General features: G+C 39.8%; 1 protein-coding gene across 2 annotated transcripts in view; it reads right to left on the minus strand.

Annotated features, from left to right (window-relative positions):
* The window catches only part of SLC38A5 (solute carrier family 38 member 5), a 776,684-nt gene that overhangs the window by 696,960 nt on the left and 67,224 nt on the right, over positions 1-12,500 (minus strand). The window contains exon 2 of one of the 2 annotated variants that reach the window (XM_044080288.1): positions 2,340-2,394. The exons of the other annotated variant lie outside the window; for it this stretch is intronic. The gene's annotated coding sequence lies outside the window, so the exon portion shown is untranslated. The remainder of the gene's footprint in view (positions 1-2,339; positions 2,395-12,500) is intronic. 2 annotated transcript variants of the gene reach the window in all.

Below are 12,500 nucleotides of genomic sequence, written 5' to 3' on the forward strand. Positions count from 1 at the left end.
TATTTGTGGCCTTCATATGTTACTCTCTGCATGAGAGTAGTAGCAGTAGTTGTCAAGCAAAGTTAGTGTTACTGATAATCCATATCCAGCAGAATTAAATTATGAAGGCATGATGTTACATTGATTTGCTAACAAGGGATGCTGCAGTTGTATGCTAAGCAACACTTCATATCTAGTTCCACTGGGGCTGTATCTTCAGAGTTAGGTGCAGTCAATCCACAGTTCAGAGGAGGATCTATACTGGACTCCAGGATTTTATGAACTGCACCTAGATCCAAGTATGATAATTTGCATACTATACTCATCAACTAGAATGCACGCAGTTTGCAACTTGGTCGAGGCTGGTACTCCTCATGTATTGGTGCTTATGAATTGTGTAGGCTCAGGTATGTACCTTCTGTTGTGTTAACAGCTATATGGATTTCTGGATCATGTTTATGGATACCTTCTACAGTCCCTATGTTTAAAAGATTTACTGTATTTAAGTAAAAGTATCTGTAATAAGAATAACAACTTTGTTCAAACAAAATTTGTAGACTATGGAAAACACTTATTGTGTAATTAAGAAACTGACTTCCATGAATAACATTTTCCTCTCTATTTCAGAGACAGTTAATTGTTTTTTGATAAACTATGCAAAGATGAGTACTATACCATACAACTGAGAATAAAGCCTAATTAGATTCTCTATTGTCAGGTAAAAAGATTTACACAGCTTTTAAGGTAATGTTTTGAAATGTAGCAGAAAAATAAGTAAGTTATAGTTAAACAGACTAAAACATAAACTGTTTTTAAAGGTCTTGTTTTAAAACTGAAAACAATTTTGTTGAACTTAAAAAGCGCATTCTGTTTAATGTATAACCCAATAATCTATGCTTCTCCAAATGTATTTCTTATTCAGTAACCAGACCTAGATATACCTGAGCAGTAACAGTTGCATGGTTATCTTCCATATGAATGTATTCATTATCTACAACACCATAAATGTTTTCAAATCACTTAATAGCAAGGACTGACGCATGAGCCACCGACAGATCTTAAAAAAATTCATGCTATCGCAATTGTACAGATAAATTTAAGTTTGTATGGTTAGCTAAAGTAACTATATCATCAGCATAAATACTCATATCAAAATAGTTAATTGTAGGGGGGCTTATTCAAAACTAGAGAGAGAGAAGAAATGGTTCAAGTACTGAACTCCATGGCGCACCCACAGTTTAGTGGTACACAGGCAGATGTAATACCATTTGATACGGCACAACAGTTCCTGTTGGGACAAATAATTCTGTGCCTACCTATACAAACTACCAGACATACAAAAACCACACAATGTTTTAACTATACCAGAATGTTCAGGTACATCAGATGCATCTGAAAGATTCAAAGACATGGAGATGCTATTTTGTTTTGGTGAATATGTGACACAGTTGCTGCTTTTTCAGTGACCTATTTGATGCTTTGAATTAAAACAGTACAACAAAAATACATTTTTTTCATTACGTTCTCAGTGGCACTATCACTTTCCCCAAAGGGCACAAATAGAAGTTATCAAGCACGAGGACCATGAAGAATTGTTTCACTGTGCTTTTCCCATGTTTCTCTGAGAAAAAATTTAGTTCTTAAACTACTGGGGCATTCTGCAGAAAACCCATTTGAGTTTAATGTAATGGGACTGTTCTATGTGCTTTGCAAATTTCCAGACAGGAGTATTTTTAGTTGTCTGATACTCTGTACAGGAAAACTTGTATAAACGTACTCGTGAGAAAAGTAATCTGCTAGGAGACTTTGGCTAGCACCAAAAGTTATTAAAGGTAACAAGAGCACAACGACTTTGGTGGAGGGGTTATCCATCTGATGCTTACAGACAGTCAGGTTTTGCACACAAGAGGACTTGTAACTGGCTGGCACTTCGAGTTCATTTAAAAAGAGTGCTGACTGGATTCTTGGAACCTGTCCTGGTTGCTTGCACTACTTTCTTCTTCCTATCATGTCCAGCCACCAGATAAATATGAATAAATGTACACAAATCCAACAGAAGAGATGAAATAGTCACTATATATTTAATGAGTGACTGGATAAACGATGGGAGGAAGAAGCATCTGTTACCACGTCTATCAAGCGAACATATTTGTGAGAGAGCGAAGGGGACTCCTTTTAATTAGGATCTGCAGGATAATCGACCCGTAACTGGATTTCACAGCCATTTCTATCAGTTTTTGGAGCTGCTTATGTTACTTTGTCTGCTAGTAAGTCCAAAAATAATCAATGCAGTGAATAAAAGTTTCCATTGGACTACTTTATGGCCATTTAATTTTCCAGTAAACTGTTAAGTTCCTTACCTTATGGTGCCGATCTGCCAGATCTTTTTGTGGTGGTGATGGTGATTTTTTTCAGCTATGGAGATAGGAATGCCAAAAGAATTACAGTCACAGAGATGTACCTGCTTGCAGAAAAACAATCATACCATCTTGGGCCACTTAAGAAGACTGTCTGAATGGTCAAAGACCAAACACATTTTGGAATGTAATGTGCTGTGGTGTTAAAGGTAGTGAGTTGCATTAATGAAAACAGTTAGACCCACACAGTAGTCTTTGTCTGCTGGTCAGGTCACATATGAAAGCTGGCATGTGAACAGTACTTCTATCCATAACTAAAACTTTAAAGAACTGAATACATTCTTACATACATAATTCAGATATGGCCAGGCACACAGAGAAGCTGTTTTGCAACAAAACATATATTGCCCCCCCCAAATTTGGCTTAATAATGTTGAAAACACTTACTAAGCTCTTATAACCTGAAGTACCAACTTCGAAAAAAGTTATAATATTTTAAAACAGTTTACTAATTATAAAAAAGTAATTCAATGCACAATAAATGAAGAGATACATAGGAAAGGAAGAGAGAGGTAAATGGGCACCAGATAGACATACATTTATATAACTTAAATAATTTAAGAGTAAAACAGGAATGGTTATCACTTTTCATGGAAAATCTGTATAATTCCCAGGATGCCTTGCTATGAAGATGAGTGCACACCTTTTACTTTTCTACATAGTCTATTATCATAAACAAGTCAGCTCTTGTGCTTTCATATAATTTATGTGAACTAGCTTTGATTCAGTGTCTCCTCATTAAGCATCATTCCTTTCTAAAGCAATAGTACCCATTTTATTGTTTCCCCTCCCTGACACTGCGCATTCATTAAAGTGCAAAAGATAAAATAATTGTGAGACTACTACTTTGGAAAAACTATTGAAATGCAGTCTATATTAAGCAGCATAACTTTTGTCTTTTCAGATATTTCAGCCTGCTATCCATGAGTTTTCTGTGTTCTGTAAAATGCCTTTCTGCACCACGTACCATGAAATGTGTGTTGACAATCTAACAGGATTAGGTTAGTGTGCTAAGCGTTTACTCATCATGCTGCTCATGATGGAGTATGACTTACTACAGAATCAAGTGAATTTCCTAGCACACAGCTGTTTTTTCCCTTACCTAATGTTATTGTAGCGAGCTATTTAGTCACATAGTTTACTATCATAATGTTGATGATCATTTCTATTTTGAACTTAAACGTCGATTTGTTTAATCGAAATTTGACATTTACGAGGGTGTAAATGTCGAACATAACCTAGTAATATAGACTCAGCATAATTTGACATACCGTTTACCCTGCACCTACAAGACAATGAACAGTTCTTGTCGTCAGCAGTATGAACGTACTGCACAGCACTAAACTCTATGTTTTTACAGGGGGGCAAGCCCCTTGCACCCTCCACACCCCCTACAAATCACATATTCCATTGTTGAGATTGCACTACAGTGAGGAAAGGGATGAATTTCCCAAACTGCACTGTACTGCAACCTCTAAAGGTACTTCGGGAGTTCGAGTTCATATCAGAGAATGCACAGTGATATTTTGATATGGAGATGTTCAGCAAGATGGACATTTGAAAATCCAAGTTTCGAGTGCTCCATCTGCGAAGCATCTCCGTTCGCAATTTTCATAGTAAACCGAATCACATCATATACTGTTCTACATTAGAGCATTAGAAGCTGAAGGGTAATCCATAGAAAAACATTCAGATGACATATGTACTCTATCCACTTTGAACATTCTTTCGTCTGTTAAACTGTTTCTATCTAGATTAAATTACAGCTTGTTCACTAAAACAGCCTTGTATCTGAAAAATGCAAGCTTGTATCATTCCACTGTTTCTGAAAACTTACTTTGCTTGTGTGCCTCCTCTTCATTACCACAATCCTCACGTAAATAAAATAAATAAATAATAATAAAAAAAAAAACTCCTGACACTTTCCCTTTAATTTTCAGACCATGATCTCTTGTTATTGCACATTTATTTCTAAGTATGTTAACTTCTTGAACTTCTTCATTTCTCTAAGGTAACTGCGAGTTTTCAACATGTCCTCCTCCCTGAAGGGTACATATATTAACACTGTTTAGCAACTCTTTGTGTAGCATCTGATGCAGACACTGTGCTGTTTTATGCATCTTCCCCTCACTGCTTCCACTATACCTGACTGCAAAGTGCCTCACGCTGTACTCACTGCAATCTCCCATGACAAGCACAGGGATATAAAATGCTACTATTGGCATTTAAGACCACTGCAGTTTTACCTGCCTTCTCTTTGGGTCATCTGATAATTGTATTATCAGCTCCCTTTCATTTCTTCCTATTAGTTTTTGTACCCTGCTGTGTATTTTTCTTCTATTTTTTTAGTCACATTTTTGTGTCTTTGCACAGTACAGAATCTAAGCTGACGTACCTTTTACTGTTCCCGCAGCCTTGTCATATCCTATCAGTCTTTTGCTTTACTTTGTACAAAAGCCCAGCTGCAGACTGCTGTGCCATCTGCACAGGCACATCTTCCTTTCAGTCTCTCTACAGTGTCATTTATAGACATTAAAAACCATCACTGACATGAATGCACTCTGCAGCCTCCTAGTTTCAAATCTCTTTTTTTATTACTGGCTGTCTGTTCTGTGACCTCCCTTATTATGTTTGCCAGTGAATTCATTATAAAAGCTGTAACTCTTCATCTTGTCTCTGTGCTAATCATTATACTATGTGTGTGTGTGTGTGTGTGTGTGTGTGTGTGTGTTGGGGGTTATTAAATGCCACCTTGTTGAACTGCATTCCACAGACTCCATCTCATTTGTAGTACTTTGATCACTCAACCAAATTAATCTGTTAGGTTTATTAAGCATGAAACATGCTGTGTAACTGACTTGGGCTATGCATCAAAGTTCAGCAGGGTTCACTTATCCCTATTACCGAGGCCAGACTGGCAAATCCTTAGTTTCCTGCTACTTCTTTTTTTCTTTATTAAGGAGAAAGATGTCAGCATTCCACTTGCCCTCAGCAGGCACAGCACCTTCTTTCTTGAATTTATTGCACATTTCAGCTAATGATGTCCACAGTTCTTCTTTTTGTTATTTTACAAATATTAGATGAGTTCCTGCCATTACCTTCTCTCACACACCAGTTTTAGAGTTAGGAATTCTTTAACAGACATACTTTTCTTTTCCTAGTGGAGTGTTACTGATCATCTTTTCTGAAGCTGTGCTACTTTTTGATATTTCCATGTTATCTTCTTGTACACACACACACACACACACACACACACACACACACACACACACACACACACACACACACACACACACACACACAGTAAAATATTTTAGGTGCACTGGTTTGGGATACTGACTGAACATCAGGGACTTGTATACAGGTATACTCTTATGCTGAATGGGGCAATTCAACTGAGAGTGCTGAAGATGAATTTTAATGAAAAATAATCATGCTTATTTAGAACCCCCCCCAAAAAATTAAAACACGATGACAATAAAATAAAGGGGTGTGAGTGCCGACATAAAAAAAAATCTGGCATAAGTATGTGTGTGGGTTTGGATGGGGGGGTTTCTGAGAAGAATGGTTTATAAATTAATCCCATCTGCAGATGAGGGACCATAAAAATGAGACTACAGAGACCCACTTGAGAAAATGTTAAAGATAGTATTGATTTATTGTACTAACAACTTTATACATAAATGTACATATCTTACTTGATAAAGTCTGTATACTGTGAGTTAGTCCTGGGGTAAATTTGAGAGCACTCATCCAATTGTCCAGGTTCAATTTGAAGGAAGATAGAGAATCACATTGTTTGCCCTGCAGAGGAAGTTTACTCCAGAGAAGGAAGAGGTATTTGGTGATGAATCTATTTCCACATCAGATTCTGTTTATCTGATGAAGGTTCAGGTCTATGCTTCTTGTGTTAGCTGAGCTGTTTTTTTTATTGTGATATAAGAGGTCAAACACTTTTGGATCTCTAATGGTGTGGTAAGCAACACACAGATCACTCCCCCCCAGGAACTTATAAGATGCAGAGTATAGTGACAGGGCCTTCACTCTGTTGTAAGAATTAAGGCTCATAAGACCAGAGATCATTTTTTTAGGAATATCTTTGGCTTTTTGAGATGTGTGAGGACTACATCAATTGGAACATTGTACTCCATAATGGGCCTGATCAGAGCTGAATACAGGGGACAATAACATTTCTGGGTCTTGGCAAAATGCCCTTGGCTACTAGCTGTGTTAAGTAGAAGGACTGCCAGACAACAACTACGGTGTGATGAACAAAGGAAAAGGAACTGTCGACCCAAATGCCCAGGTCCCGGGATAGCTTTTCATTCGTAAGGGTGTGTTATCTACACTGTACATTGTGGGTAACTTCTGTTTTCCAGAAGAAACACTTTTTAGTGTTCCGTTTAAGCCCATTTTCTGTATCCTAGGTACTACCTAATCTAAAGTGTTTCTAAAGGTGCAGATATCTAAGAGGTTTTAATAATTAAATCCCATTTGTAGCCATTTGTAAATCTGGTTAATCAGAGGTCCTTATTATTAGAAAAGTAGATGAAAAACAAAAGAGGACCCAGTATAGACCCTGGGAGACTGTGCTTGTTACCTTAGCACTATCTGAAGAGGCACCTGGCACCCAAACTGTGGGAATTCTATCTTTCAGTCATTTGGAAATCCATCTTGTATCATAAGAGTGTGTGCTTAAAGATAATAGTTTCCTAACAATTTTGGCATGAGGTATGGTATTGAATGTTTTGGCCAGATCAAGACAAGCTATATGAACAGCATGACCACTATTAACAGCTTGTGTAACCCTGTCAAAGAAATTAACAAGGTTTAACAGGCACAATCACCCTTCGAAGAAGCCAAATTGTTGTGGGTCAGGTTTAATGAGACATCATAATTAATGAGATAGGTCATGATATGCTCCTTAATTTCACAAACCAGACTAGTAAGACTGATTGGTCTGTAGTTTCCAGGGTAAAAACTAGGACCACCTTTGTGGAAGGGCATCACTACAGCAGTGTGCCAGGATGTGGGTACATAGCTTTTGGCTAGGCTTAGGTTTATCAGTTTAATAAGATGTTTGGTGAGAGCCTGTTTGCTGTTTAATAAACTCCCATGTATATTACTAGGACTAAGGAGGACAGTATTTTTTTTTGGTTTTAGATAACACCTTAAGAACATGCTCTTTAGTAATAATGGGTATTAAGGGAATCGGGGATGGGTGGTGTTGGAATAGTGATTTATGGATGAAGTTTGCAGAAAGCTTGCTTTCTGTTTTATTTGCAATCATGTAATGTCACTTGGATTAGAGTGGTGGTGTTCCATTAAGGAGAAGCTCATTTGAATGTTGTTCCTTAATTTTGCAACATTGAAAAAAAAAGAATTTGCAGTTATCCTTTGCTCTTCTAATTCTTGGCAACATTTTATACTATCCTCATTTTGAGGAGTTCTCACCTTACTTTACAATTTAAAAAGTCATTTTCTCGTTACAAAGTGTTTCAGTTGACCGCAGTTTGGGGGGGTTAAATTTCCCATTGTAGTTGGCTCTCATCTGAACTGATAGATTTACGCAATTGTCTAATTGGGCATAAAACTCCTTAGTAATGCTGGATGCTATATTAGTGTCATCTGTAGTAACATCCTGGGTAAATGTAGAGTCGTCATCATTCTATAAAGTTTGCCCTTCTGAAGTCCTTACATATGGTGGTTTTGAGAATAAATGTCCCAAGTTTATGGTCCAACATAACTGAAGACGAAGAGACAAGAAAACAGGCAGAGGCAATATTAGAGAGAATCACATCCAGAATGTTTTGGCCTTTAATGGATTTTCTGTCTGTTTGGTTGAGGGAATTCCTAGTTATCAAACTGAGAAATCTCTAGGCATACCCTATGCTAGAGGCATATGTGTTTTAGTCTATGGCTTGGTAGTGGAAGACACCTAGGATTATGTAATTATTTCTTATAGGAATTTCTTCTAAAATTTCCAGGAATGTAACATGATCACCTGGAAACATAGATGGAGGTTCTGTAGCATGCTAAAAGCTGGTAGTTTGTCTTGGCGATGGTAAAATGAAATTCTAGGAGCTTAGTTTGTGAGTCTCAGGGTATCAGTCTAGATGAGATGTGATCCTTGACAAATAATGAAGCGCCACTACAGTTTTCACTAGGTCTGAAGGCAGGATGAGCACAAAACCAAGACATGGAAAAAGTGCTTTCTCTACATTTAAATCAAGTCTCTGTAACTTCAGGCACATGGACATGTTCAAAAAGCAGAGGCACATCAAGACAGAGTAAGTTGTTATTAAGACTTCTGGCATTAAGAAGTCTTTTTTGCTAAGCTGAGATGTGCCTAAGAAAGCACTATGTGGAGTGCAAGGGCTTTTGCCAATATGTGGAAATCCTTGAATGACAGATGGAGGCCATTCCCTGCAAATCAAGTAGGATTATCATCTTAAACCAGGCTCATATATAGACTGCATCCTCCTGGAATGACAGAAGCTTTTAGGTCAATTGTTAAAGCTAATTATCTTCTCTTTATACCTAAGCATCATTCTTGGTGAAAGGAGGATAATAATTCAGCTCCTTACTAAAATATTTTTCTGAGTCAAAATACCAAGTGCAGAAAAACCAAAAATAAGAACAATTACACAGGAGAAGAGTGAATCTTGAAAATTACTCCTCTCCTTAAAACTTATTTGTGTGTGTGTGTGTGTCTGTGTGTGTGTGCGCGCATGCGTGTAGGTTGGCAAGTCCCCCTTTAAACCCCTTGAACTTATACATGCAAACTCCAAGATTGAGTTTTTCTCTGCTACCTTCAGGTGCTAGCATCCTTGGCCCTAAGAGGCCAGATTCCACCTTGGCTACCGATGATGTAGAGAGGATGTTCTCCAGTCGGGAGAAGGGTTGGATTTTTCCAGCCAGTGTCCCTTCCTCTTTCTCATCTGTACCTGCAACCAGTCATCAGTCTGCTCCTGGACAGCTTGCATTGGTAAGCCTCCATCTTGCCCCCTTGATGGGGCTTCTTGACTGTTCCCCTTCCTCCCCAGCTTTGTCTTGATAGGAGGCTTTGGGGAACAGAAGTGTAAGAGGAAACACCTTGACACCCATGAGGAGTCTCTTACTGAGGATACTGACCTTAAAAAGGAGAGGGATCTCCTAAGTCTATGTGAATTGACACCTCTTTTAGAGACTTACTGGAGCTACTTCACCAGTGCAGAGCCTGGACCACCAAAGCTCCCTCTCCAGAGAAGTCAGTATTTTTGTGGGCCTTCGACATAGACCCATCCCAAAGTTTCCCCCACAGATGCTTTTAAAGACATAGTGTCCCAGAGGGAATGGAAGGAACCTGACACAGTGGAGCCTATCCACAAGAAGCTGCATAAGATTACTCCCCGCCCCCAGGACTAGCCACACTGGACCAAGGGTCTGGCTGTCAATGCTACTGTGGTGGCAGGAGCCACCAAGAGGGTGATTTCTGAGGTAACCATCTCAGTTTACGCCAGAACAGGGAGTCTGAGGCTTTGGATCATTTAGGGAAGAACTCCTATGCCTCAGCCACTTTTGCTTTGAGAGCTTTTAATTATCTTTCACATGCGACAAGACTTTACCAGAACTTGGTGTCTGAAGTCTCAAGAAATCTTGACACAGCAGTCCTCAAAGACACAGAAGACATTGGAGACTCATGTATCTACCCAGATTTCTATTGTCAATGTTTTCATGAGGCTCATTTCAAGTGCAGCTAATGAAGTGTTCCAAGCAGCTGGCTCCAGCATGGCCATGAGATGACATGATTGGATGCATTCATGCAACTGTGTGGAGTGCTTCACGGCATCCTTTGCCAGTGCCCCTTTTTATGGCTCTTCCTTATTTGGATCAAAGGTTAAGAATACTGTGAAAAGGGGTAAACAGGACGGGAAGACTGTGTTGCTGTAGTGTGCTTTGCCACCCCTCAATGGAACTTTTCAAGGAATCAGAAGGGGGGTGAGCATGTCATCTTTAGAAAGTCACAGCAGTCTTTTTAGGATGCTCCTTTCAAGGGTCCTCCTGAGGATGTGTGAGAATCATAATGGACACCACCTGTGAGGCAGCAGTGGTCCACAGAATCAGGGTTTCTCCTGGACTTTCTCTGGCAGAACATTTCAGCTCCCCTAATGGGTTGCCTGACTGCTGTACTCTGGAAGCAGTCAGGGGGTCGTGTGGCTCTTCACTCAAAAGTTTGTAAGGCCATCACTTCAGATGCATGTATATTAAGAATCATATCCAGAGGTTATTGCATTCCCTTTTCAGAAGCCCCAAACTGTCATCAAAGACATCTCCCAGATGCTATACCCCATCAGAAACTATATACAGCTGTAGAGATTCACATGCTGCTTGGAAATTGAGTCATCCAGGTGGTCCCACAGACCAGCAAGGTTCTGGAGTCTATTCCAGGTTCTTTTTAGTACCAAAAAGACCAAGGACCCAAGACCAATTTTGGATTTAAGCAAACTAAATCAGTTTGTGAAAAAGGCCACATTCTGGATGGTTACGGTGCAGTCCATCTTGCCTCCTGTAAGGAAAAATGATCGGATGTGCTTGATAGACCTCAAGGATGCCTACCATCATATCAAGATAGAGAGGTGCTCTAGGAGGTTTCTGCACTTCCAGCTGGGGGCCAATCTTCACCAGTTCAGGGCCCTGCTATTTGGTCTCACCACAGTGCTCCCATGTACTTACCAAGAGCATGGCAGTGGTCAAAACCTGGCTCCAGCTTCAGGGATTTCAGGTCTTTCTCTACCTGGAAGATTGCCCCCCCCAAAAAAGAGCATCCTTGATCGCATTCAGGATCACCTTGCTCCAGCTGTGCGACCATTTAAACATCACAGTCAATTATCCCAAGTTGAGCCTGTGCAGGTTTTAGAACTCATAGGTTATCACCTGGACATGGTCAATCAAATTACCAGGCTTCCAAGTTCCATAGTTTTCAGCCATCATTCTCAGACCTTGCTGCTGCTTGCAACTTTGAAGTGTCATAGCTCACACAGTTATGAAACTTCTGAGTCACATGGCAGCATCCATGTGGTTGGTTCCTTTGGCAAGATAGTATATGAGGGATCTGCAATAGACTCTAGTCATCCAGTTGTCTTACCTTACTCATCCAATGGACTTCCCAATACAGTTAACCAAGATGTGTCATGACCAAAGTAGTTGGTGGTTACAGTCTTCCTCAGTAACAGATGGGAGACAGTTAATTCTTCCATGTCCCTCGGTCACAGTTAGTAGATGACTCCTTCCTGGGAAAGCAGGGGCATTTTGAAGGGAGGATGGTTCAAGGCCCTGATTGTCTACATAGTCCCACATTCACATCAATGTTCTGGAGATGAGAGCAGTCCTCCCTGCATTACAGGCCTTTCAGGACACGCTTCCCCAGAGGTGTTGTTGTGATACAGATCTATAATAGATCTCTAATGTGGTATTTCAACAAAGGGGGGGGGTGAGGGGACATTCATTTCCTATTTGTCAGGAGGCCATGAGGGTTTTGCAATGGATGAGCTCTTTGCAGCAGTTTCTGGTGACAATGCACATCCTAGGGAAATCCAACATACTGGACAGCAGCCTCATCAGGAGCATTTTATTACCTCATGGCTGGTCCCTAAGTACAAAGGTTGCAGCTCAGAATTTTTGGTATTGGGTTACTCCATGTTGCAAGCTTTTGGCCTCCCATCCAACACCACTCTTTGGGACAGTCAGCCAGGGATGCTGTGATGTTTGCTTGGCCCCTGGGACTTTTTTATGCTTATCCCCCAGTTCCTCTGATGGTAAAGTTTCTTCAGAAATCAGCCCACTGCAGAGTTACTGTGATCCTCATAGCTCATTTTTGGCCTCATCAGGTGTGGTTTCCCTTCCTTAGGCCTCTTCTGAAGTATCTGAACCACCAATGTAGAGAAAATCCAGTGGAACCAGAAATTAAGGCCAACACCTTCTAAAGCACTTTTAATGAAACAGAATATCCACAAAACACCAACAATTTCTCTAGAGCCTTGGCAATAAGCTTTTCATAGAGTATACCTTGTCCCAACTCAATTTCCTATTTATAAATCACTGCTGTCTAATTAAGCAATTTAT

This window comes from Protopterus annectens, chromosome 8.part0 (genome assembly GCF_019279795.1).
Source record: "Protopterus annectens isolate FY-2018-M chromosome 8.part0, PAN1.0, whole genome shotgun sequence".
NCBI lineage: Eukaryota > Metazoa > Chordata > Ceratodontiformes > Protopteridae > Protopterus > Protopterus annectens.